This window comes from Panthera tigris, chromosome B3 (assembly GCF_018350195.1).
Source record: "Panthera tigris isolate Pti1 chromosome B3, P.tigris_Pti1_mat1.1, whole genome shotgun sequence".
NCBI classification, from domain to species: domain Eukaryota; kingdom Metazoa; phylum Chordata; class Mammalia; order Carnivora; family Felidae; genus Panthera; species Panthera tigris.
This window is the reverse complement of record NC_056665.1, coordinates 121,621,595-121,643,735: the sequence shown is the minus strand read 5'-3', so window position 1 is coordinate 121,643,735 and position 22,141 is coordinate 121,621,595. Positions and strand designations below refer to the sequence as shown.

Sequence of the window (22,141 nt, the reverse complement as noted above, 5' to 3'; positions counted from 1 at the left end):
CTCCTCCCTCGGGGAGGCAGGGAGTGACCCTGCGGACCCTGGGAGGATCCACTCCGGGGCTCTTGGTTTTTTCCCTGGAGGCTCCCTCCTCTTGTCCTCGAGGTGGTTGCTTCAAGAGTCCTGAGAAACACCCTCGGGGTCCTCAGGAGGCAGAGAAAGTTAGGAGGTGGTACCAGGCGGAAACACACCCAGTCTCTCCCTAACACATACCTACCCCTTCTGCAAGCAAGGCATTGGACCACAGATCTGACAGTGAACCGGGCCTGGTGCCTCACAAGCATTATGCTTCTACCCAGCCCTTGGTGAAACCCCATCCCGGGCTCTAGGTAGAGTTAGGTGGTCCCTGTGAGCAAGCGTGCTATCACAGAAGGGGCTGTTGAACGCAGGTGGTGACTTGTGATGCGTCTCTATACCAGTTAACCAAGGTTGAATCACCAACCAAGTTCAGGCAGTTCTGAAATATTTTGAAAAGTTGTGAATTGAACACAATAATTATTAACAGCCTTCCAATTCTCTGGATGACATATTCTCCTGAGATGTGTTTTTAAAGACGAGCTATTTAAAAAGATTAAAAGGACAGTGTTACTTGAAGAAAGTGTTGTGAGATTTACAATTGACTTTATTTTTTAAAATTATTTTTAATGAAAAAATTTTAATGTTTATTTATTTTTTAGAGAGAGAGAGGGAAGGGGCAGAGAGAGAGGGAAACACAGAATCCGAAGCAGGCTCCAGGCTCTAGGCTCTGAGCTGTAAGCACAGAACCCTTTGTGTGGGGCTGGAACTCACAAACCTCTAGATCATAAACTGAGCCAAAGTCGGAGCCACCCAGGTGCCCCTGCAATTGACTTTAATACTTATAAATCCCAATCAGATATTAAGGAAAACTTTTTTTTTTCCCTCCCAAAGCCATCTGTTCCCAGTAGCAGTAGTGTGACTATTGTGATTTAATTTGGCTTTAATATATCTAGCAGCCCCCGCCCCCCCGCCCCCCCCCAAGTTAGTAGATGTGATATGGTAGATAGACCTGTTACTGTTTGGTGTGAAATAGAAAATAGAGCATTCCTCCAGGTCATGCTGACATAGTAAAACTATGAGAGTTGGGGGACAAATAAAAGACTTGACCTCCCTTGAAGTTGTAAGATGGAAGGCACCATAATGCACAGATTCAAAAGATTTATTTTCGGGGCACCTGGGTGGCTCAGTCGGTGAAGCCTCCGACTTTGGCTCAGGTCATGATCTTGAGGCTCATGAGTTCGAGCCTCGCATCTGGCTCTGTGCTGACAGCTTGGAGCCTGGAGCCTGCTTCAAATTCTGTGTCTCCCTCTCTCTCTGCCCCTCCCCTGCCCCTCTCTTTCTCTGTCCTTCAAAAATAAATACACCTTAAAATTTTTAAGAAAAAAAGATAAAAACTATTAAAAAGCAAAAGATTTATTTTCATTTTTAAAGAAATGTGTGAGAGAAGAAGTGGTAAGAATGCTCTCGTTATTAATAGTGTAAAGGGTTTTTTTAGTAACATAAGTGGGTAATAAGAAACTTGTGATATAGGGTACAGCATGGAAACCTAAGGGGTAGGAGTCAGAGAATACATTGCAGATGAATGAGTGGATTATGATTTTTAAGAAGGAAAAGGAAGACAAGAGAAAGGTGTTTGCACTTCAGGAAGTGTTTTGTGTTTAGCTGCTCTTTTCACCTAACAAAGGAGTTATGTTCTGATTTAATAGTAAATTTCTCCCTCCCATAATCTAGCAATTTAACATTTGTAGGCATGATATATATTTCTTTAATGTTTATATTTGTTTTTGAGAGAGAGAGCATGAGTAGGGGGAGGGGCAGAGAGAGAGAGGGAGACACAGAATCCAAAGCAGGCTCCAGTCTCCAGTCTCCGAGCTGTCAGCACAGAGCTTTATGTGGGGCTCGAACTCACAAACCTCGAGATCATGCCCTGAGTCGAAGTCAGATGCTTAATCAACTGAGCCACCCAAGCGCCCTGGCATGATATTTCTTCAGAGACAGCTGATTAATAATAAGATGAAGACACATCAAGTTGCTAAAGTGAAATTTAAAAATTTGTATGACTCTAATAGCTGGCTGACTTTTTCTAGTATATTTTAGAGAAAAAATCCACTCAAGACACTGTGGTGGCATCTGGAAAAATGGTCTAGTAGAAGGCCTGAAAGAATGTTTAGGGCTCCACTGTCCCTTCTAGAAAACTGTTTGTCACAACTCTTTTTAAAACAGAGACTTTAGAGATACAGCTTTGTACATGAATATGAGGAATATTGACCACGGGTTTGTTTGTTTTTCCTTAAGCCAAAGAGATTTTTGGTAACTTCATGGGAGCAAGAGTATCTTTAAAAAATTTTTAGTTGTTTTTGTTTTAATTAAAGTGATTAATTAAGTTAATCACTTTAAAGTGCTACATTAGTGCTCCAACCTCTATTTTTCCTCAGTTGCTGGGGAAATGTTCCCAATTATGCCATAAAAATACACATAAGATATTAAGTCTTCAGGTTTGTGTCCTCTTTTAACTGAAATATAAATCGAGAGTTTTTAAACCCCGAGATATAGGTTTGTTTCCTCCCATATCCCAGCATTTGTCTTTGGATGAACAGAAGTTAGAAACTTCTAGGGTCCTTTTACACTCTCAAGAGTTTCTGCGTCTGATGGGATGGATATATATGCTTGCCCTTTGTTCTATTTGGGTTTAGAGTCTGAGTAAATAAATCCTGTGGTAGAATGGGCATATAAAACAATCAAACATTACTGTTTGTTTTTGTTTTCTGGGTTCCCCCCCAGTTTCTTCTCATTGTAGTAAAATACACATAACATAAAATTTACCATCTTAACCATTTGTAAGTGTACAGTTCAGTGGTATTATATACATTCATAATGTGCTACCACCACCACCATCCACTGCCATAACTGTTTCTTCTTCTTTTTTTTTTTTTTTTAAATTTTAAACGTTTATTTATTTTTGAGACAGAGAGAGACAGAGCATGAGCAGGGGAGGGGCAGAGAGAGAGGGAGACACAGAATCTGAAACAGGCTCCAGGCTCTGAGCTGTCAGCACAGAGCCCGACGCGGGGCTCAAACTCACAGACTGTGAGATCATGACCTGAGCTGAAGTTGGACGCTCAACCGACTGAGCCACCCAGGCGCCCCAACTTTTTCTTCTTGTAAAACGGAAACTCTGTCCCCATCAAACAGTAACTCCCCATTCCCTCCTCCACCTAGCCCACCCAGTCTGTGGCAACCACCATTCTACTTCTGTCTCTATGAATTTGCTGTAAGTACCTCAATAAATGGAATCGTACAATATTTTTCTTTTTGTGACTGGCTTATTTCATTTAGCATAATGTCCTCATGGTTCATCCATGTAGCACTGTGTATCAGAATATCCTTCCTTTTAAAGGCTGAATAATATTCCATTGTATGTATAAACCACATTTTGCTTAGCCATTTATTTGTTTTTTTTTCTTGTAGGAGTTTATTTTATTTTTCTGTATTTTTTATAATTTACACCCAAGTTAGTTAGCACATGGTGCAACAATGATTTCAGGAGCAGATTCCTTAAGCCCTTACCCATTTAGCCCATCTCCCCTCCAGCAACCCTCTGTTTGTTCTCTATATTTCAGAGTCTCCTATGTTTTGTCCCCCTCCCTGTTTTTATATTAATTTTGCTTCCTTTGCCTTGTGTTCATCTGTTTTGTATCTTAAAGTCCTCATATGAGTGAAGTCATATGAGATTTGTCTTTCTCTGACTAATTTCACTTAACATCATACCCTCTAGTTCCATCCACGTAGTTGCAAATGGCAAGATTTCATCCTTTCCGATTGGCGAGTAATACTCCATTGTATATATATACCACATCTTTATCCATTCATCCATCGATGGACATTTGGGCTCTTTCCATACTTTGGCTATTGTTGATAGTGCTGCTATAAACATGGGGGTGCATGTGTCCCTTTGAAACAGCACACCTGTATCCTGTGGATAAATGCCTAGTAGTGCAGTTGCTGGGTTGTAAGGTAGTTCTATTTTTAGTTTTTTGAGGAACCTCCATACTGTTTTCCAGAGTGGCTGCACCAGTTTGGATTCCCAGCCATTTGTTAATTGACACTTGGGTTGCTTCCAAGGTTTAGGTATTGTGAATAATGCTGCTTTGAATATGGGTATACAAATACCTCTTCAAGACCGAGCTTTCCGTCATCTTGGATATATATTCAGAAGTGGAATTGCTGTATCATATGATAATTCTATTTTGAATTTTTTGAGGAAATGCCATACTGTTTTCCACAGCAGCTATACCATTTTACGTTCCCATCAACAGTGCACAAGGGTTCCAATTTCTTCTTCACATCCTCGCTAACACTTGTTATTTTCTCTCTCTCTCTCTCTCTTTTTTTTTTCTTTTGCATAGTAGCTGTGAGGTAATAGGGAAAAATGTGTCTATGTGTGTCTGCTCCCATATCCTGGCACAGAGCTCATGAAACTTGTGCAATTTCCTAAGTGATAATACTAGGAGCATCTTTTGTTCTAATATTTAGTCTTTGACCCTTATTCCTGACACAGAGTCTCTAAATCCCTTGGAATTTCCCCAGTGATAGCAGTGTCTTTTGTTCTAATGAGGTGACTCTGTGTGGGTTCCCGGATGGGGGCTGCTCACCAGAAAGACCAAGCCAGGTGTCCGCTCCACCCCCATTCTCCACAGAGGAGCGAGAGGCGGGAAATGAAGTTAATGATTGCTGATGCGTGAAGCCTCTATAAAAATCCCCAAAGTACCAGGTTCAGGGAGCTTCCGGGTTGTTGAACATATGGAGATGCTAGGAGAGTGGCGCCCCTTCCCACACACATTGCCCCTGTTCGTCTGTGTCCTTTATCGTATCTTTTTATAATAAACTGGGAAATAGTAAATAAACAGTTTTCTTGAGTTCTGTGAGCCATTCTAGCAAATTATCAACCAGAGGAGGAAGTGGTGAGAAACCTGATTTATAGCTGATGGGTCAGAAGCCATGGGACAACCTGGACTTGTGACAGGCATCTGAAGGGGGTGGGGCCTTCACCTGAGGGATCTGACACTATCTCCAGGAAGAGAGTGCTAGAATTGGGTTAAACCGACACCAGCTGGTGTCACAGTGGAACACCTCCCCCCGCCCCAATCAGGTGTGAGAAGTGCTGTGAGTGTGGTAGCTCAGTGAGAGGAGAGGAGAGGAGAGGAGGAACGTCGCAGGAGCGTTGGGTTTTGTTCTTTACGGGAGCCCTGTGTAGACATGACTGTTTTTTAACGATGACAGTAGACATGGAGTTTTCACAAGGAAGAGGAGCAATAAAGCAGTAATTTTTCCTCCCTTACCATTCAGAGGGGTGAGAGGAGGGCCAGCCTTTATTTGAGGTGAAGGGTGGCAATTAGCACTAGGAAAACTTTGGAAGAGTTAGAATTGGGAGCTTTGGCAGAATTAGAGCTAGAAGGAACCTTTAGGGGTTTATGTAATTCAGTTCTTTTATCTCTTTGTAGGACTTTATTAAAAAGTAATCTTGATAGATGATTCTATTCTATTTTTAAAGACCCCTGGAGGATTTGCAGGAACTTTTCTTCAGCGTGTTGCAGCATTCAGTGATCTTAATTGCAAGAGTTTCTTACTGTGGGTTTAACGTTTGATCAAATAAATGCCGTATTTTGGTTGCACCTGAAATAGAATACTTGTTTTTACTTTTAGAGCTCCTTGTTTACAGCCTTTAAAAAAAAATCTCTTTCACTTCTTTAAGGCACATTTGAGGTTTGGGCGCACATTTTACCTTCCTTAACTAGTTAATAAGCATTGAAGGGAAAAAAAAATTACCTGCCTTTGAGACCATTTTGAACCTAACTTTCTAACCTGTAGAAGTAGTTTTAGAAGTAGTTTTAATGATATATTAGAATGATGACAGCCTTCTAGCTGCCAGAATAAGATTCTATCCTAAGGAGGACTTGGGGCACAAGTCATGTTCTTATTTAAATAATAAGACTAGCAAAGTAGAAAGAACAAAGGGCCAGTCTTGCTACTTAGGAGGCAAATGAATAACTAATGGAGGGTGGTTTACTAAATAGCTACTAGCTTTTGTTTCCACTGAAAGGAAACAGTAACTGTGAAAAGAAGTTAGTTTTAAGACAAGAGCTGGAGGAGTATCTGTTCACACTTGGCCATGATACCTGTTCACACTTCACAGGTCTCATGAGACATCCAAAGACCTCAAGGCGTTGAGCCAAAATAATGTTGTAACTACAGTTGTAGGACTAGATTTTTGTTTTGAATGCACTTCTTCCAAGGAGAAGAACATTTCAAATCTTCCTAGCTGGATCTGAAAGATTCCAGAGTCATTAATTCCACTCAGGAATTCTCTCGAATAAAACTTCTTGGGCAATGAAAGCAGTATTTAATACATAAACCTCTGTATTCTTAAGACAGTATTTTAAAACTTGGATATTCAGGGAAAGCAGGCTTGCCCACTTTTTAGGGTTGGCCTAGGTGCCCTAGAAACTTTGTAGTGCTCTGGGGCAAGATAGTTAATTGGTTGAGATTCAATTAGATTCAGTTTTTGAAAGAAAGAAGTAGTGTTTTATTGGCAGAATAGGCAATTGAGAGGGATGGGTAGAGACTGTGTTTGCATTCTGAGTGGGTGTGCCTTACTTGATTAAATACGTGGTTTGTGGCCTCAGAAGTCCGTTGCCTTCTGAATAGCTTCTAAGAAGCCTTCCATAATATAATTTGTAGTTTGTGACTGATTAAGCAAGTAAGCCCTTTCTCTCAACCCATTTAATCTGAGAACATTTGTGTTGATGTTTGCGGTCTTTAATGCTACCTTCAAGACCCATAATAAAGATTAAGGTTGCTATTTTTCCTCTTTAAAAATTTTTTGCTTCTGATTGTAGAAATAATACATGTGTACTGTAGGACCCAAAAGGATTGGGATAATCCCTGGTGTAGGGGTATTGATTTTTTTTAGTGTGGTCTGTTTTACCAGCCTGCTGCTTTCTGCTAATCTCTAAGTACGGTGAAATATGCAGTTGTACTGAGACTATGGGTATGGCCCAGCCTTACTCCAAATAACGCATATTGAGGTTGGGGAAAGTATTCAACAAATTTGGTAATCTGGTAGGTTTAGAAAGTAAAGTACTGACTTCCCAAATTTGATGGTTTTGACTTATTCTAAATAAGCCTCCTGCTGTCTAATTAGTAAGCCTTCAGCAAACATCTGAGATTTTACTGCATAGTTCCCCTTATCCGTGGGGCATATTTTCTAAGATCCCTAGTCGATGCCTGAAACCGCTGTATACAGTAGATAGTATCAAACCCTGTATATACTATTTTTTCCTCTACATACATTCCCATGATAAATGTTAATTTATAAATTAGGCACAGTAAGAGATTAACCACAATAAATAATAATGAAATAGAAAATTATAATGATACGCTGTAATAAAAGTTATGTGAATGTGGTTTCTCTCTCTCAAAATACCTTATTGTACTGTACTCACTGTTGTGATGATGTGAGACGATAACATGCCTACAGGATGTGACCAAATGAGGTGAATGATGTAGGCATTGTGACACAGCATTAAGACTGGTGTTGACCTTCTGATGATACATCAGAAGGAGGATCATCTTCCAGACTGTGGTTGACTGTGGGTTTGGAGAACATGGGTAAGGGGGACTTCTGTATTTGCCTTGTGCCTGGTGTGTGGTAGGATCTTAGGGAATCTTAGTTGAAGGGATGAACTGGTGGTGGTTGAAGCCATGAGAATTGGTGAAGCAGAAGAAGGCACTAAGCAAGAAGAGGAGACACCTAGGAAGTAATATGGGGGAATCATAATGTTACTGGGAGAAGACACACACACTGCTGAAGAAGGCTGATTGTGCAAGAACAGAATCATTGGGAAGTGGTTTGAGAAAGCCCAAGGAGAGAGAGAGGCCATTTCATTAAGGAGGGTATGCAACGTGGTGGCAGTGGGAAAGCAAGGCTATAATTGTAACAGGTACCATTTACTGTGGCCAGGACCTCCTCCAGCTTTGTCATGTATCTAGTCTTCACAAGGTCCTTTCTGGGTGTATATTATCCCCATTTTATAAATAAGACTGAATTCCAGATCATTTAAATAACCAGTCCAGTTAGTAAGTTGATAGAACCTGGCTTGTCTTACTCTATTAAGCCACTGGATTTGGCAGTTTAGAAATTACTGGTAAGTTTTGAGGAGTTTAAATTAGATATGCCACAAGTTATGCCACGCTCTGAACATATATTCCCAGAAGTGTCCTCCTTTTTTCAGCAGGGGAATTTTGAAAAGTAGGGAGTCCACATTTTTTTTTTTTTTTAAATCAGGATAAATTCCCTCATTTGTGTCAATAGCATCCCCATATGGAATGACTGAAAAGTGCTTCCAAAGCTAGCTGTAAAGCAAACATATTTTGACATTACTGTTTTCCTGCCTCAAAAATGGAGACCCCCAAGTATGTATGCACGGGAGCGTTTTCAGTTAGTTCAGTGGCATCCTGTGCACGCGGGCAGCGAGGCTCTGCCCCGGAGTTACCGTTCTCACCTGCCGCCCACGTCTCCTCTGTAGCGTTTCCCAGTCTCCAGGTCAGCGTGTCACGGCATCACAGACCCGCGTAACAGGAGAGCGGAGTAACAGGAGAGCGGAGTACGAGGGTGGCTCTGCCACAGGTGACTGCACCTTCATCTCGGCTCTCTTCCACCTCTGACACGTTCTGGGCCTGTGGCACCACACCCTCCGCTCTGGCTGTGTGGTGGACGCCGACTGAGAGGCAGCCTGGTTCGCATGCCTTTGCCTTCTCTGCGAATAATCTCGGATTATTCTGGTGGTCGCCTCTGTGCGACACGATCACGTTCCTTCCTCGGTCCTGACTGACACGGGGATAGGCTCCTGTGCCACAATGAACCTAACAGCACTCTCTCAGGGGGATTTATGGTTTCAACAGGGAAAGAGTCTGAAGGGCACTGGATCTCCAACATCCTGGAGAAAAGGTCTGTGAACTCCTGCTGCTGAGGTCCCAGGTGCTAGTTCCCGTCTGACTTTTCTGAGTTGTTCATCAGTTCTACCCTGCTCCCTCCTTTTATTTATTTTTTGCATGCCTATGATCCTTGCAATAAATCACCTTTTTGGTTAGCTAGAGTCAGTTTCCACTGCTATCAACTGAAAGAAATTTAACAGGTATATATTCTATGTTAAAATGTCTTAGAACTTCTGTACACTTAACACTGACTAGGCACCTACTGATTTTCAGAGCGTCAGTAAAAATTTTTAAAAGGGCTCCTAACTCTGTTAATTTTGTGCATTTGGAATATTGTTTACTCTTATCTGGGATAAGGGACATCTGGTCCAAAATTATAAGGCAGTACCTTTCCTGTTTTGAAGACGTGAGAGTCTCATTGCCACCTATAACTAAACCCTTTCCAGGTTCTCATTAACACACATGAAGACAGACCAAAAAAGGAAAAACAAAAATCAGAACTAGTATTTTTAAAAAAAAGACAACAGAAGACCACAGATCAAAATTCAGACAGTATTTGTCTGCTAACTTTGCCTAACTATGGAGAACATGCTCATAAACATTAAACAAGACTCATTCAGGGTTGAAAAATCACAAATCAAAGAGGAAGGAATAGATTATTTAGTACAAGAGTTTAAGAAAATGGGACTATTTAGAAGCAAACTCTGGTTAGAGCTTCTCCCCACACCATAGCATCACAGAGACTGTTAACTGGCCCCCTGTAGATATTCCTATCTCCCCTTTGGTAATAGAAGCTCTCAGATTTAGCTGGGTCCATGGTCATCCAGCTACAGTCTACATTTCCCAATCTCCCTGGCAGCTAGGGGTAGCCATGTAATGAACTTTGGCCAACAGGAAGTGAACAGAAGGGGCAGGTACCAGGGCTGGATTACATCCTTTAAAACAATTGTTCTCTTTCCACTTCTCTTTCCTGGAGAGAAAGAGAATGAAGTGCCAGTGGCCTGGAATGTAGATAGATGTGGTTGAAGACGAAGATGCTAAAACAACAACAACAACAACAACAAAACATCCTGGTGCCTGGGTGGCTCAGTGAGTTAAGCCTCTGACTCTTGATTTCTGCTTCAGTCATGATCCCAGGGTAGTGGGATCAAGGCTGTCGTTAGGCTCTGCTCTGAGCATGGAGCCTGCTTAAGATTCTCTCTCTCTCTCCCCCTCTGCCCCTCTCCCCAGCTCATGCTCCCATACTCTCTCTCCCTCTCTCTCTCCCTCTCTCTCTCCCTCTCTCTCTCCCTCTCTCTCTCTCTCTCAAACAAAAAATAAACAGGAGCACCTGGGTTAAGCGTCTGACTTCGGCTCACATCATAATCTCACAGTTCGTGGGATTGAGCCCCCTCCTTGGGTTCTGTGGTGACAGCTCGGGCCTGGAGCCTGCTTCAGATTCTGTGTTTCCTCTCTTGCCACCCCTTCCCCACTTGTGGGTTTTTGTTGTTTTTTTTTCCCTCTCTCTCAAAAATAAACACTACAAAAAGAAATTTAATAAATAAAAATAAAAACATCCTAAAAGATTACAAAACAAAGATAGCTCATACCCTACTGAATGCTACCTGTCTACCTTCAGACTTTACAAAGAGAATTTCTATCTTGGTTTTTTTTTTTTTTTTTTTAATGTTTATTTATTTTTGAGAGAGAGAGCACAAGTTGGGGAGGGGCAGAGAGAGAGGGAGACACAGAATCCAAAGCAAGCTCCAGGCTCTGTGCTGACAGCAGAGAGCCCAACACAGGGCTCGAACCCGTGAACCGTGAGATCATGACCTGATTGGACCCTTAACCGACTGAGCCACCCAGGCACCCTCTATCAAAGTTGTTTGAACAACTTTATTTTGATGTCCCATTTACATCAACAAAAACAAAAAACCATACTGAGACTTCTGCTTATAGGTTAAAATTAATAGGTAGAGACAAACCATCACTTTCACAGAACAACTAGATAAAACTACACAGATTACTCAAAACAAGAAATAGTGTTAAAGACATTGAAGAACTGTCTCTCATGTAAAGCAAAGAGGGCAAATAAACTAAAATTCCAGAGAAGAAGAACCTTTGCTTAGTGAGCTGAAATCGCTAGTCATTTTCTTCCCTGGTGTTATTTGCAGAGTGTGAGCACGAATGATCATAAATGGGCTTGCCACAAGCAGAAGAACTCTGCCAAGGGGAAGAAAAACCAGTGGAGCTTATGATAGCTCTATAGGATGGTATGACAGACTGAATTCTAGCAAAGCCCCAGACCTACGGCCAGTTTTCTGCACAGGACACTTATCACGTGCTAGAGAAGCTAGAGAGCTAGACTAGAAAGGTGGCTTGAAATCAACCACAGTCTTACAATGCTAGAGGGAGGGGCTTGCAACGAACACAATGGATCCCATCCTTAGATGGAATCTACCCAGAGTTTTAGCTCAGTCCCACCTATCTCAGTCCCTGGTTAGATTGCGGGTGCTCAGAGCAAAAGGAGAAAACAACATGGACTTGAGTCTCTGCAGGTCCTTTATATATAGTGTCCAGCAATCAATCAAAGATGTCTGCTTTCCTAGGGGCAGGGAGAGAATGTGGACATGCCTGAAATAGAAAGCAGAGAATACAATAGTCTACACATTCCCTCTCTTCACTTCGGTACTACCAACCCTGGGAAATCCCTTACAACTTGACCCTCTCCCTCTCTCCTTAATTACTTGTACCCGGGGATGGACATTCCTCCTGTCTCATTTTTTAACATCCCAAAACTGCACAAATAACTTTCAGACATCAAAGCCTCTCCTAGGAACCCAGAGCCCCCTTTCTACCAAGGAGCTCAAAATCAGCGTTATCATCGCATTCTTCTCAACAAATATTTAATCTCTATATCAAGGTTTGTACTCCGTATTTGAAGACACAAATAAAGAGATAATCCTTGTATTCAAGGACTCTTCAGGGGTTTTTTTTTTTTAGCGAAAAAGGATGCAAAGATCAATATGGTTTTTGAGATTAAAGAGAATAAGGAAACTTAAAGAATACTGTCAAAAGGGATTTATATTTAAATACACAGGATGAAAAATACACCAACACAGTGAGAAGCCCTTCTTTTACAAGTGATTCTGAGTCCTCTTCACATGACTAAATGACAGCACCAAGGAAAGGAGATTGAGCAATGTGTCCAGTCACACACATTCTAGGAAACTGAATTCAAAAATTTAATTCTAAGTTCTAAATTGCGGTTAGAATCCAAGTCTTTACATTTTCAATTTATTGCCATTTCTTAGTCATATTTCTCAGATTTTCTATGAATCAAATTTTCCTTTAATTATTTCAGAAATACTACAACTTAGTCTGTTTTAAAATCATCAGTGGCTTAATATCAGAATTTCCCTTAAAACTCACCATTTGTGCTCCTTTTTTGCTACTCATACAGTAATTAGATAATTTTGCTGCTCATATTACTTAGCTATACTTGGATTGAGATAAATAATTATATGAGCTTCCACTGCTAAGAAAACGTCTGCTTTTAGGAAACCAGGACACTAATTTAGCTGTCCTAGAAATAAACTCCCTGTGCTTCTACATGCAAGCCAAGCCTGCGCAGGAGGCAATAAAGATCCTAGCTGTTAGCACATAAACAGGGGTCTCCAACATGTACTTCTGTTACAGTCTAATTGGTGATCACAGGTGTCTCAGCCCAGCTTCATGGCATTTCAAATCAAGGTGAGAATGGGAGACATGGCAGAAAAGTCAGTGCTGACAGGCTTCCCTTCCCTTGAAGCACTAACCAGCATGTCACGGCTTAGACCCCTCATAGGACAATGGGAAGGGGTGCTACAGAAGTCCCACTTCTGGCCACGCCGCCCCTTAGAAAGAACTAATGGAAAGGCGATAAAATACACTAGGGTCTGTGCCATTTCCAGACCATCGGACGGTCATCGGCCTCTTCCTGCTCCTCCTCACAGGCTGTCGCTGCCACTACCAGGAACGTTCAGTAAGCTCCTGCTGAGTCTAACCACCTGTAAACCTGAAACAATAAAAACTACGCTACGGGTTTCTTGAACAGCAAATGTACCACAACTTGTTTCTTGTGTATATTTACAACATTATTTTGGGAAACTGGTTTTTGTCAACTAGCAAGTATATATGAAATAGCACACTGTAATTAATACAAAAAGCAGATTAAAAGATACTCAACATATAGATTTATCAAAACTTAACAATTAGCTTATAGGCTTTAGATCTTATTTTTTCCCATTAAATAAAACATTAAAGCTATCATTAATTCTTTCATTTATTCCATTAATACTTCCTGAGCCTCTATGAGCTAAGCATGATCTGAACACTGGAATACAATACCATACACTCCAATGGGAGAGGCAGACAATAAATAAGCAAATAGATATACACTAAAATACCAGGCAATTGTAAGCTCTATAACCAGAAAAAAAAAAAAAATCATGGGAAGAGGAAAGCATTTTAGACAAGGTGGTCAAGGATAACCTGTCAGAAGGAGGTAAGGGGTAAGCAAAATGTACACAGAGGCAGGGAGAAAACTAATGAGAGAAGTTTTCCAGGCTGGAGTTACTGTGAGGGCAAAAGCCCCGCGGCGGAGGGTGGGGGAAGGGCAGAGGTGCTTCTTGATGTGTTCAGGGAAGAGCAGAAAGGCCCACTTGGCTGGAGTGCAGTGACCTGACGGGATATGAATGAAGTCAGAAGTATGGGAGAACCTGATGACACAGGGCCCTGCAAACCAACAGAAACTGTCTTTTGTTGTCAGTGATAAGAAGCCCTCAGGGGAGTGTTGATCTGACTTATGTTTAAGCAATTCCCCCAGTCCGTTTAAGAAGTTTGTCCTAGTGAAGTGTTAACTTCCCTTTCTCCCCCAAAAGTATAAAAACTACCCTCATTTTGGTGTTTATCATTACCATGCATGAAAAAAAATACCTTTCTGGGACGCCTGGGTGGCTCAGTTGGTTAAGCATCCTGATCTCAGCTCAGGTCACGAACTCCCCGTTGGTGGGTTCAAGCCCTGCGTCAGACTCTGATGCTAAAAGCAAAGAGCCTGCTAGGGATTCTAGCTCTCCCTCTCTCTGCCCCTCCTCCATGCGCGTGCAAGCACTCTCTCAAAAATAAATTATTTAAAAAGATGAAAAAAGTACCTTTCCTTTTATAAATGAATGAATGAATGAATGAATGAAACCTTCCCTGTAGACACAGCCATAAGCAATACAGTATTCTCCTGCATGTTTTTAATCCTTATATACATATCACACCATATGTATCTTTCTGCAGCTTTTGTTTAACAACATGTTTCTGAGATTTGCCCATGTTGATAATACAGATCTAGAGTCCTCTCTTCACTGCTGTATAGTATTCATTCTAGCAATATGCCATACTGGTTTTTTGCTTGTTTGTTGTAGGAGGGTAGGCATTCTCCTACTAATGAAAAACTAGGTTACTTCCATTTTTTTGTTATTACATTTCTACAGTAAACATTCTTAAACATGTCTCCTTGTGGCATGAGCAGAATTTCTTGGGAAAACAGCATGTTACAGGTTGAACTGATCCCCCCAAAAGTAATATGTTGAGGTCCTCATTCCTAAGACCTCATACATTATACGTGCATTAGGTTGATAGAAAAATGTTCATCCTTAGTATAGGCTAGAACAAAAATGTTTGCAAATCTCAGCTATTGTATATACCCAGATAAAAACTTAATAGGGTGGTCATTATTTCAACTTTTCTAGAAATTGCCACTATTCTCCAAGACAATTGTACCAATTTATACTAAGAGCACCTGTATATAAATTCCCATTGCTACATAACATTGCCAACATTTAATATGGTCTTTTATTTTTACAGCTTTCAGAAAGGTAAAGATGGAAACAGTTACATTGTTTTAATTTATAATAACTTGGACTAGTGAGGATGAGCATATTCATATATTTATTTTACGATCAAGTTCCTTTCTCTGTGAATTGACAGTTCCTATCTTTGGCCCATTTTTCTGCTGGAGTGCATACTTGCCTCTAATTTATATGGCTTTTGCACCTGGATACTAACCCCTGGTGTTACTGTGTTTATAATGTCATATTGTACACAAGGCCTCTGTTTCTTACAAAACAGTTCTATTGAAATGTAATTAACAAATCATTACATTCGCCCTTTCCAAGTGTACAATTCATTGGTTTTTATTATATTCACATAATGGTGCAATCATCACAACGTAACTTTAGAACAGTTTCATCGCCCCAAAAACAAACTCCACCCCTGGCCCTGGCAAACTCCTAGTCTACTTTCTGTCTCTGTGGATTTACCTGTCCTAGACATTTCATGTTAGTGGAACCAGAGTATGAAGCCTTTGATTTCTGGCTTTTTATAATATGCATAATGTTTCTTTCATCTTTAACATGTATCATTACTTCCTTTTTATTGCTAAATAATATTCCACTGTAAAATTATTCTGTATTTTGTTTATCTGTTCATCAATTTATGGACATTTGGATTGTTTCCACTTTTTGACTCTTAGGAATAATGTTGCCATGAGCATTTATGTAGAAGTTTTTGTGTGTATGTTTCATTTCTCCAGGGACTAGAAATGCTGCATCATATGGTAACTTTATGTTTAGCATTTTAGGAACTGTTTTCCAAAGTGTCTATATCATTTTGTGATCACACCAGCAATGTACAAGGGTTTTAGCTATCCTAGCGGATATGAAGTAGCATCTCACTGTGGTTTTGACTTGGATTTCCCTAATGACTAATGATGCAGAGCATCTTTTCGTGGATTTACTAGTCATTTGTATATCTTCTTTGGAGAAATGTCTATTCAAGTCCTTTGTTTTATTTTTTATTTTAAATTTTTTTATTTTTACTTAAAAAAAAATTTTTTTATGTTTATTTTTTTTTGAGACCGAGACAAAGCATGAACTGGGGAGGGTCAGAGAGAGGGAGACACAGAATCCAAAACAGGCTCCAGGCTCTGAGCTGTCAGCACAGAGCCCGACACGGGGCTCGAACTCACAGACCGCGAGATCATGACCTGAGCCGAAGTCGGCCACTTAGCCGACTGAGCCACCCAGGTGCCCCTCAAGTCCTTTGTTTTAAAATTGGGTTGTCTTTTTATTGTTGAGTTGTAAGAGTACGTTATGTATTCTATATAACAAGTCCCTTATCCACATATGATTTCAAATATATTGTGAATTATCTTTTCATTCTGTGGACAGTGTCCTTTGAAATACAAAAGTACAAAGACGGAAAAAGTTAATTTTGATCTACTCCAATTTATTTGTTTTTGGTTGCTTATACTTACAGAGCCATATCTAAAAAACCACTGCCTAGGGGTGCCTGGGTGGCTCAGTCAGTTGAGCAACTGAGTCTTGACCTGAGCCGAAATTAAGAGTCAGACGCTTAACCAACTGAGCCACCCAGGTGCCCCTGTAAAGGTTTTAAGCGATCAAACTTATCAACCTTTATTTTATAATTTGTGCTTTGGTAGTTTTAGGAAAGTCGCTCTATACTTTAAGGTCATAAATATTTTCTCCTCTGTGCTAGAGTTATATATATATAATTTTCATATTTGAGTATCTAACAACCTGGAATTGATTTTACAGATTGGTGTGAGGTGGGGATTTTTTTTTCCTTCTTTTTCTATACAGAAAATCACCTCTCTCAGCACTAGTCCATTCCCCACTGATTTGAAATGACACCATCATTATCAATCAAATTTCATATTCATAGTGTGCTCTTTCTGGGTTTTCTATTTTGTTCCATCAAAATCATACTGCCAATATCACTATAGGTTTATGCAAGTCTTATTATCTAATAAAGGTGATTCCTCCTACCTAATTTCTCTTCAAAACTGCTTTGGCTCTTCCTGGTCCTTTGCTTTTGCACATGAATTTTAGAATCAATGTGTCAGGAAAGAAAGCATGAGGAAGAGAGGAAGGGAGAGAGAGAGAAGAAAAAACAAAAACACTCAGAAGGTAGGACTGTGTACCTGAAACTCTCTGACTTAAAGATCAGGTGAGGAAAGTGACATTTGTATCACATTTTCACCAATGCATTTTGGGAACCCAAGATGATTCTGTGTTACATTATATTTTGAGATAGTAGTTTTACTCATTTAAAGATACGATTTGGATCACTTAAATTGCAGTCAATTGCACTTTAGAAATCAGAAAGCTTAAAAAATATTTCCACAGCTTCCTTTAAATTCATTTTAAAATGATATTCTGATCAGAATCATATATATACACATACATACATATACATTTTTTTAATGTTTACTCATTTTTGAGAGAAAGAGATAGAACATGAGCAGGGGAGAGGGAGAGAGAGGGGGAGACACAGAATCTGAACCAGGCTCCAGGCTCTGAGCTATCAGCACAGAGTCTGATGTGGGGCTTGAACCCATGAACCATAAGATCATGACCTGAGCTGAAATCAGAAGCTTAACCCAGTGAGCCACCCATGCACCTCCCTCTTTTTCTTAAGAGAGAAAGCGCAAGCACACACGGGAGAGTGGCAGAGAGAGAGGGAGAGAGAGAATCTCAAGCGGTCTGTGCCCCACGTGGGACAGGATCCCCTGACCTTGAGATCATGACCTGAGCCAAAATTAAGAGTCAGACGCTCAACCAATTGAGCCACCCAGGCGTCCCACACATATACTTTTTGAGTGGGCAATCTCATTTCCAGGAATTTATCCCTATGAAAAACTCAAAAGTGTGAGAAGATATACAAAGTGTTGACATATTGAAAATATTGGGGAAGTGTAAACATTATGCACAGGGATTGGTTAAATAAATTACACTATATATTCATACTGGGAAATTTTTGTACCCCTTAAAAGAATGATGTTTGTCTTACTGGTGATAGAATATATTAATGACATTAAGCAATTTCTTTTACATAAAACTGTACACCCTCCCTATTACATATATATATATATTATATATATATATATACATATATATATATAATATATATATATATACATATATATATATTATATATATATATATTTGTGTGTGTGTATCTATCTACCTACCTACCTATCTAGCAGGATATACATGAAAATGTTACAGTGGTTATCTCTGGGTTGTAGAGCTTCAGGAGATTATTTTCTTTATACTTTAATGTGTTGGTTTAGTGCTTTCCAAGTATGGTGTTTTTCCAATTCCAGTATTTTGCATGTAAAATTGTATGTAATGTATGCTGACTTTACAAGAGAAACACTACATATGCCCACTTTAAATTTTATTGAAAATATGCAAACGTTCAAGAAATACTTGTTAAAACTAAAAATTTGTAAAAGTTTTCAGATATGTTAACTCTGATGGAGAGTATATAATACAGATACTATTCTACTTAAGGACAAACTCTCCCCATGGAAATTTTAAATCCCCGTGAGAGAGTGTTGTTAGGTTCATTGTGGCACAGGAGCCTATCCCCGTGTCAGTCAGGACCGAGGAAGGAACGTGATCGTGTTGCACAGAGGCGACCACCAGAATAATCCGAGATTATTCGCAGAGAAGGCAAAGGCATGCGAACCAGGCTGCCTCTCAGTCGGCGTCCACCACACAGCCAGAGCGGAGGGTGTGGTGCCACAGGCCCAGAACGTGTCAGAGGTGGAAGAGAGCCGAGATGAAGGTGCAGTCACCTGTGGCAGAGCCACCCTCGTACTCCGCTCTCCTGTTACTCCGCTCTCCTGTTACGCGGGTCTGTGATGCCGTGACACGCTGACCTGGAGACTGGGAAACGCTACAGAGGAGACGTGGGCGGCAGGTGAGAACGGTAACTCCGGGGCAGAGCCTCGCTGCCCGCGTGCACAGGATGCCACTGAACTAACTGAAAACGCTCCCGTGCATACATACTTGGGGGTCTCCATTTTTGAGGCAGGAAAACAGTAATGTCAAAATATGTTTGCTTTACAGCTAGCTTTGGAAGCACTTTTCAGTCATTCCATATGGGATGCTATTGACACAAATGAGGGAATTTATCCTGATTTAAAAAAAAAAAAAATGTGGACTCCCTACTTTTCAAAATTTCCCTGCTGAAAAAAGGAGGACACTTCTGGAAATATATGTTCAGAGTGTGGAATAGCTTGTGTGACCAGTGCAAAGCTCCAAACTATTTTCGTTAGTATGTGTGGTATGCGGTAGGGAGAGGATAGTACATTTCAGTAGGATTCCAAGAAAGGGCCATTTCAGTAGAACTTTTTAAGGAACAACAGAGTATACCACTGGAAGTAAACAGGGTTCATTTAGCAGAAAAGAATGATAACAGTCCTTTGGTTGCCAAAGAATAATAGATGTTCATAGTGGACATTGATTTCTTTTTTTTTTTTTTAATTTTTTTTTAACGTTTATTTATTTTTGAGACAGAGAGAGACAGAGCATGAACGGGGGAGGGTCAGAGAGAGGGAGACACAGAATCTGAAACAGGCTCCAGGCTCTGAGCTGTCAGCACAGAGCCCGACACGGAGCTCGAACTCACAGACTGAGAGATCATGACCTGAGCCGAAGTCGGACGCTTAACCGACTGAGCCACCCAGGCGACCCCCTTTTGTAATGTTCCAAAATGTCTGCCAGGTGGGCAGGTTCTGTCATCGTGCTGTCACATTCAGTGGGGATATTATCTATTTGCTTATAAAATCATGCTTGTATGGTTTTGTATTCATGTCAAATGTATGAATATACTTGCTTTTGTTTCCCAATAATTGCTTCCCCATTTTGTATCATTACGTAGTTATCTTGTGTTCTTTCATGGGATTCTCAAAACCTCTGCTCAGGATCATTCCTTGTAAGTCAGTTTACCCTGTAATCAAAACTTACTTTTTCCTTTTCTGAAACTGAAAAGCCAGAATGCAGCACATTATCAAAGACTCTTTTGCTATAAAGACGTTATTAGGAAAACTGGCAAAATTTAAATAAAGTCTGTAGACTAGCTATTAGTACAGTACCCTATCGGTTTCCTGATTGGTAATTATTCTGTAGTTATGTAAGAGAATATCTTTGTTTTTAAGAGAGACATGATGAATTATAGAGGTACATCATAACTGCAACTGACTCACCAATGGTTCTTAAAGAAAATTCTCCATCATTCTCTCTACACATCACACACACACACACACACACACACACAATTATTTTTTCCTGAGCCAATTGAAAGTAAGTTCTGTATATTATCTGCCCTTACTTTTTTCTTAATCAGTGTGGGCACCTGTAACAAAATACCATAGCTTTATGGATACCATATCTATCTTAAACAATAGATATTTGTCAGGGCGCCTAGGTGGCTTAGTCGGTTGGGCGTCCGACTTCGGCTCAGGTCATGATCTCGCAGTCCGTGGGTTCGGTCCCTGCGTCAGGCTCTGAGCTGTCAGCTCAGAGCCTGGAGCCTGCTTTGGATTCTGTCTCCCTCTCTCTCTGCTCCTCCCCCGCTCACACTCTGTCTCTCTCTGAAAAATTAAAAAAAAAAAAATCAGAAAACAATAGATATTTGTCATGGTTCAGGAATTTCAAGATCAAGTTGCTGGCACATTCAGTTCTTGGTGAGGGCCCTTTTCCTGGCTTGTAGATGGCTGCTTTCTCATCGTGCATTCACAGGGTCATTCTTCAGTGGAGATCTCTGCTTCCAATACTTACAAGGACATAATCACATCATGGGGTCCCACCCTCATGACCTAATACAAACCTAATTATCTCCCAGAGGCCCCACTTTGAAATTCTATCACACTGGAGGCTTAGAGCTTCAGTATATAAATGAGGTGGGAAAGAGGGGAGACAAACATTCAGCCTATAACAGTCTGCCTATGACCCCTCTAAAATCATGTTCTTGCATGCGAAATACATTCATTCTGCCCCAACAGCCTCAACTGTTTCCAGCATCAACTCATTCCAGCATCAATTCTAAAGTCTATAATCCAAAGTCTCATCTAAATATCATCTACATCTGATATGGGTGAAACTCAAGACACAATTTATCCTGAGACAATCATCTTCAGCTGTGAGCTTGTAAAGCCATGTAAATTATGTGCTTCCAAAATGCTATGGTGGGACACAGAGGATAGACATTCCTGTTCCAAAAGGGAGAAATCAGAATGAAGAAAGGAGTAATGGGTCTGAACCAAGTCCAAAATTTAGCAAGGCAGATTCCATGAGATTTTTAAGGCTCAAGAAAAATCCTCCTTGGTTTGATGCTATGCCCCCTGGACCCACTGGGGTGGGGGTGGGGGGTCACTTTCCTCTACCTCTTATGCTTCAGGCTGCCTTTTGGAGGCAGTCACCTAGTGAATCTTTTTTTTTTTTTTCTTTTTCTTTAAGTAGGCTTTATGCCCAGCACAGAGCTTGAACTCAACCCTGAGATTAAGACCTGAGCTGAGATCAAGAGTCAGACACTTAACCAACTGAGAGGCGCCGTCCTCCCACCACCCCTTTTTAAGTAGGTTGCCTATTGGATCTGAAGTGATGGTCCCTCCTTGCCACCTTTGAAACTGAGGAGGGAACCCGATGGTCTCTGAATTGTCTTTGGAGTTATTCTTTTCTTGTCTTGAAAATAGCACATGGACACAGCCAAATAACCCTATGGTCCAGTCCTCTAGGATCTAAGAATTCCTAACAGCCTGTAGCACATGGTTTCAAGCATCAGATGGTTCCACAAGGCTTGTTTTGAAATATACAGCAGTCTCCTGCTCTCTCCTACCCTTTTCTCCATCTTCTTTTTGGTATTGACCTCCACATTGCAACGTGCTTCTGTTACTGCTTCTTGACTGTTCACATTGGATATTATTTATTGCCTTATTGCTATTAGAAGACTTGCAGTCCCTCTAGGAGAGGATCTTTGTTGGAAAGACTGCAGCAAGAAGTTTGGTGTGACTAGAAGGATAACTGGCATGTGTGGAGGGTGTTGGTGGCAGGGAGACCAGATGGGAAGAGGAGGGCATTGCAATAGTCCACCGAAGGAAGAGGCACTGAGGGCTTTTTAAAATTGAGGAGTAACATACGTCTGGTAAGTGCATAAAGTATATCCTGCTCCCTGACTTTTTTAACCTGTGTGTATACTGTGTCTCCAGTACCTCTCTCAAATTGTAGAACATTTCCAGCCTCCTTAAAATGTC

At 40.7% G+C, this 22,141-nt stretch overlaps 1 protein-coding gene and 1 long non-coding RNA gene across 2 annotated transcripts in view; both read left to right on the top strand.

Moving 5' to 3' along the window:
* The window catches only part of SPTLC2 (serine palmitoyltransferase long chain base subunit 2), a 101,694-nt gene that overhangs the window by 548 nt on the left and 79,005 nt on the right, over nt 1–22,141 (top strand). The gene's annotated exons all lie outside the window — the stretch shown is intronic.
* LOC122239673 lies at nt 7,616–9,128 on the top strand. The gene is made up of 2 exons (XR_006219016.1): nt 7,616–8,701; nt 8,977–9,128. It is a non-coding gene; the product is annotated as an uncharacterized LOC122239673 (long non-coding RNA).